We start from the raw sequence: 6,849 nt of genomic DNA, 5'->3' as shown, positions 1-6,849 counted from the left end.
ATCTGCCCCGACATTGACTGGCAGAATCTTACAGAGCGGCAAGATTCTCAAGATAGAGACGTCCAACAGGCTCTTCTTGACCTGATTATTGACTTCCACCTCACCCAACGAGGTATGATAAACCGTCAACTCAAGAAAACAACCTACTGTATCTAATATTTACGACAAACCCATCTCCCATCAATTAACAATTTAAGCGGAAACCGAGAATCTTCAAAAAGGCTAAGAAAGTGAATGATTGGACAAGCGATCAGTTGACACGAGTGAGCTACCCAACGATTTTTTTTATTTTTATTTTTATTTTTGGGGGGGGGGGGGGCAACTTGATCACGCAAGTGGATAGTCACACACCCACAGCGGGCAGAAACAAATTATTTTTGTTTGTTTAAGCCTATCTGTATATACATATTAGAAAATAATTTGTTTCTGCCCCCTTGTGCACACACCTGAGAACTACCGCCCAGTATCTCTAACATAGCTGTTTTCTCTCCAAGCTACTATAGAGCATATTATATATATCTGCCTTCACATCATCGACCAACTAGACCAACACATAATACTCACACACCTTAACCACGGATTACGATCAGGCTATTCATGCGAGGCCCAGCTAGATGTCCTAGGCTACTACGATAAAATTAAACATGTGGACACCGCAAATAACTTCGAGACGGTGCCCCATAAAGGACTCCTCTTTAAGCTTGACAACTACTATAATGGATTCGCGGCCTCATACTGAACTAAATGGGAAACTTCCTACAACAACGAGAAATGTGCGTTTAGTAGTTGAAGGGGAGAATTCCCGAAAAGTTCCAGTTCTGCTCGGACCCTTGCTGTTTCTCTGCCACCTAAACAACATAACAGAAAGGGTCAATACTTACGTGAAAAACTACAGAAACAAGCTCAGTAGCAAAAAGTTTAAACATAAACCCGGTTTAATAATGGCACTAATCAAGTCACACATACGGCTGTTCGCAAATGACTGTTTACTATACAGAGCCATCAACTCCTTCAAATTATCATCCCTATCTCGGTATCACTTTCTCTGGCGATCTTAAATGGAAACACATCTCTAAAACCACCGAACGTGCCAACTCAACATAATTTCCTGTGAAGAAACCTCATGCATTGCCATTCTAGCTGTCGAAGTTCGATGATCCGCACGAAGTTAGAGTATGAGTGTACGATCTGGGATCCATATCAGCAAATCGACATTGACAAGCTGGATCGCATACAGCGATCCACTGCGCGCTTCAACGCCAAAGAGTACAGAACCAGACATGATGGGTGTAGGGGGTATACAGCTATTCTAAGGAACTAGGATTTTGCGCCATTATAGGAGAGACGACGCCATCAGCGGTGGTTGAAGGGCATGTACCAGTCATCCATATTGAACACAATATGAAAACGCAAAGACCAAAAAAGACAATCAGATGAAAACAATACGAAAACGTTATACATAAGAACATAGTCGAAAATTCAGTGAACAACAAAAGCAGGTGTTTCCAACCCATCGCATGCACAATTTAAAAAACAACAACAACTCTTTCTCCCAAGAACGGTGCTAGAGTGGAACAAAAAGTGTGATAGTATTGTAAACAAAAAATCTATAGACAACGTCAAAAGTGCTCTAATAACGTCTCATTTACTGCGCACTACTCCGTTGAATAAAAGCCAGTATTGGTCGCTGTATGATTTAAGTTTATTCCACTTAATGTCTTGCACTAATGTCTTGTCAGCTCGTCCGTCCATTATAAAGTGCATTATTTAGCACGTTAGTTTCGATATATATATATATACTCTTCTTTTCTTACAAAGAAACAGAGATATTGCTCATGTTGTTTAGTGATAAATGACCGATATAATCAGTCAATAGCATAACCCCCCTTTCTCAAAATTAAAATAATTATGCTTTTATTTGAAATATATTTTGAAAACAATAGTCTGAGTATGATTCTTTTGCTTATTTAGAATGCTTATAGTGTAGATAATATATGTAATTGAATAGTTTAAAGTCACATATCGACAATATGGTTCCATCGTTCGCTTAACACAACGTTGCACCAGTCAACAGGACAACGTTGAACGAACGTTATGAATGTGGCATTTTTTAAATCGTTGTGACAACGTTACTTTGGCAAAATATACACAACCATCACGATACGTTCTTACAACGTGTACTAAATCCTACTCCCGGTGGCTTATAAAGGTTTATCAGTAAAATCAAATCGATATTTCACGTTTTCAAACAGTGAAAATATAAATTTGATATTTTTCACTGTTTTGTAATTTAAGTCCCAAATCAAACGTCAGCGCGCATTGGGCTGTGACAAAATCTCAAAGACGTCATTTCCGAAAGGACGTACCGTGCGCATACAAATTTGCGGGTTCTCCTAAAAAGTGTGATTAAATGACTTTTCATTCCAATTCTATGCATATAATAATAGGAAAAGAAATGTTTCAGTGTAAGATATCAATATATTTCACATAGTTTACACCAACGGATGATATATAAATTGTGGTGCTCACTCGGTGAAATATATTGCGATCTTACAATGAAACAAACAAATATCCTCTATATAATTCATGGCTGTCTCAACTTTGTGGGAACGCTGTAAGAAGGTTGTATTTCGTTGTAAAAGTAACGTTGTATAAACGTTAAGAAAATCTCCACGTGTCAGTGTGGTTGACCAATCGTGGATTGTGGATCGTACTTCACAAATGAAATGTCTTGTATTTTCCCGAATAATTAAGGAAATAACATCAGTGTGGGGAATAACTGAGGTCAGCTTGTACCAATAACAAATCCTACTCCCAGACTTGTATTTTCATCCTCTTGAAAAAAAACACATTTAACTCTCTCATAATACTTTTCTTTCTTTCTTCTTATTTCTTCCTGGTTCCCACAAAACTGCGTTATTCAACCACTAACGCCACTTCACCTTAAAGGCCTAGTTTAAGGCATGTTTGGCATGATAATCCCCTGCTGTGCATCTCCTGCTACTTGCACTGATGTCACAGTAGAGGCCTGTGTATTTGTTTATTGGCTCAGGGCCATTTAGGGTACATTTCAATAATAAAACCTTCAAAACTGCACAGCAGGATTCTCAGATTGGAGATCTGATAAGACAATTAGACAATTAGATTAAGATCAATACACAGAGCGTGTTTACTATACACGGTGGGGGTCACTTATAGAAGGGTTAAACTAGGCCTTGAATTGTAACGGTTGGACATGGTAATACTCGTTTTGTTCACTTTAGAAAACCTTTTTGATAATTTCTTGTCAATGAACACTCCATTCGGAACTCCTCGGCCATTTTTTCAAAAACAACCTGGGATGTATATGGACGGTTTACATACTTAAAAAGTGGTACGTTTAAGTCCGCTGCAAATAGATCGCGTAGTAATCTTATTTAGTAGTTAAAATGTATGACTTAACTCTTGGGAATCGTAATTATGTTTGCAATAATACACTTCACTGGCAATCAATTTAAACTGAGAGCAATGAATACAACTCTTAAACACTACATTTAATTAATGCTTTTATTCAAAAAAATACGGACTACTTCAACAGATGTACCGGCATACATCCGAGGTTGTTTTTGAAAAAATGGCCGAGGAGTTCCGAATGTGAACACTCAGGTTATACCCTCTATATGTTTATTTGCAAGATATCATTACGCTATCGTCAAATTACGTGTATTATTAATCATTAAAAGAGTTGCGAATGAGTTTAGTTTATCTAGGGACCGACCTCGTTGTATTTGGTACATTAACTTGTATGGATTGTGAAATGCACAGTATCCGTACAAATATCTGTTAAGGTATACTACATTAAATCTGGACGTAAAATTGCTCTCATGTTTGATAAACTTGTGGAATTTCAGGCGAATTAACATTATTTGAACTGAAATTGATTAAATACAGCCTTGCGAAAAGTTTGTGCAAGATGGGTCCCTCAATTGCTATGAAAGGACGAGAGAGAAAAACGTATGCGTTATTCAAAGACTGCAAAGATTTGCACAGGAAGGTGAACAATTAAAGAACCGGGTTACTTTGAAACGGCGTTATTTTTTTAAATAATTATTATTATTTTTTTTATATTAATATTATTTATTTATTTTTCTATTTGTTTATGTTTATCATCAAACAAACAAAAACAAACAAACAGTTTATTTGCTAGAAGGCCACCAGCCCATGCAAACATCACACAATACATACATGAAAACTACTTGTGCAAATTAGTGAGCATGGATAGAATAATAGTATCTGTCAAAACATAGAAAAAGTACATTTTGATACAATGACATTGATAACTTATATATACAATACGATATACTAACAGTCAAAACTTTTAACAAGTATGTAATGTTTATTCCTGGAAAAGTGAATTTCTCTTTTCAAAAGCTGAGTATAAATAGTGAGCAGTTTTTTTCACAACATTTTCAATATTACAAGACATCAATATGTTAAACTTAATTATATTTGGGTTCTCATAATATTTTCTTTCTATATATTCTTGTCTAATAGTATTATATAAAGGACACACCAAAAGAAAATGATATTCTGTCTCTACAACATCTTTACAATGAGGACAAAACCTTAACTGTCTTTCAACATTCGTATAACGGCCACGTTCAATTGCTTGCGTATGAGCTGAAGCTCGAAAACGAGCATATACGTTCCGAAATTTCCTAACACAAAGACAATTTACATACGCTTCAGTCTCAAAATTGGTTTTAAAGCCGATATAAGCTTGCAATTTGGCACTATTTATACAACTGCTACGCCATGACTGAACATATTGATCTTTAAGGCGTTGTAAGTATGTTGCCATAAAGCATTTTTTATTGGTAATACACTGGGCTTCCCAAACATAACCAAAGCCATTTGAAAATAAATGTTTTCTTAAGTGGGTTACCCAATTCACATAACCAACAGTATCCAAAGATTTCAACATCGCATAACATTTTGACACATATCTATGTTTTGGCATACTTAAATTTTTTAACCAATAGCATATAACACGCTTACAAGAAAAAATATACAACGGGAATCGACCACAGTCTCCTAAAATTGGAGCATTACATGTAAATAGAGGTACAGAAAGAAACCTTTTACATGCATAATTGTGCACTCTTTCGACACTTTCATGTCTATGTAATCCCCAAATTTCGGACCCGTACAGTAATATAGGTACAACTTTTGCGTCAACAATTTTGAAATAACTATGTTTCTGTAAAGGCATTAAATCATACATGGAATTTAATAATGATACAAGAACCCGTTTGCCTTTAATGGCCATGCTGTCGGCCATTTTATTCAGTGACAGAGTAGAAGTAAAATGGACCCCAACATAGTTATTGAACCGTCTCCGTGGCCTAGTGGATAAGCGTCCGCCTACGGAGCGGGAGGTCGTGGGTTCGATCCCTGGCCGCGTCATACCAAAAGACGTTAAAAGTTGGTACAAGTAGCTCCCTTGCCTGGCGCTTGGCATTTAAAGGATAGTGCTTGGAAAAGTGGTGTACTCAGTACTGGTTTAACCCAGGAAAGTTGTACCCCGTGTATCGGTGCTTTACACCGAGCACGTAAAAGAACCAAGGGGTCTCTTCGAAAAAGAGCTAGGGTCTCGCACCCGGACTTCCTTGTATCCCACCACTGTCTCTTCAGCGTGCTGTCCCTTCAGCAAAAACAAAGGACCCCGTTGGAAATAAGTGCTTGCACTTTCACGGGTTATCCTTGATCGCAAGGTCTAAAGAAATACATACATACATATAGTTAAAACCGTTTACACATTCAATTTTTTCATTGTTATAATACCAATGTTCGTATCTAGAAAGACAACCGCCATTTTTAAAAACAACAATCTTTGTTTTGTTAACATTAACAGTTAGTTTCCAATTTTCACAATATTCATATAACAGGTTAAGTTGCGATTGTAGACCTACAATAGTATCAGACATAAGTGCTACATCATCAGCAAATAAAATCATGAATATTTCAATAATATCAGGTGAAAGCTGTATTCCGCGTACTCCATTTTGATGTAGAAAGTCATACAATTCATTAATAAACAGACTAAATAAAATAGGACTTAAATTACATCCTTGACGCAATCCTAGAGGGCAATTTATACTCTCACTAACTTCATAACCATTTTTGATTCGACTTTTAACAGACACATATATAGCTTTTATTGCATTGAATAGTTTACCTTTAATTCCGCGATTAAGCAATGACATATATAACTTACTACGGTTAACATAATCAAACGCCTTTTTAAAATCGACAAAGGCAACATACAATTTACCACGTTTTTTACATAGGTATTTCGATATAACAGCATTTAAAATAAATGCATTATCCATTGTCGAATAATTTGCTCTAAAACCTGCCTGTGATTCAGTTATTTTGTTAAACGCGTCACAATAAAAAGTCAAGCGCTTGTTCAAAATGTAAATGTATATTTTACTAAATACGTCAATTAAGGATATTCCCTATAGTTATCAGGAACATCTCTAGCTCCTTTCTTGTGTATGGGTATCATCAGTGTTGATGTCCATTGTTCAGGGAAGTCGCCTGATGAGTATATACGATTGAAAATTCTACGTACATATGATACATATGTATCATAATATATGAAGTTGACTATGCGTCAGTGTTGGTTTGTAAACTAAAAAAATATGACGCTTGATGAGCGCAGCGTCATTGACGTCACTGGACTGCGCCGGTCGGGTTCAACCATATGTCGTAATATGATTGTAATTTAGCGAAAATTAAATATTTTGCTCTGAAAATTGCAGGAATTATATAAGATATGTTATATGTATTGAATGTGAAGTTTCT

This window comes from Mya arenaria, chromosome 4 (genome assembly GCF_026914265.1).
Source record: "Mya arenaria isolate MELC-2E11 chromosome 4, ASM2691426v1".
NCBI lineage: Eukaryota > Metazoa > Mollusca > Bivalvia > Myida > Myidae > Mya > Mya arenaria.
Note: the sequence above shows the minus strand (reverse complement) of the source record.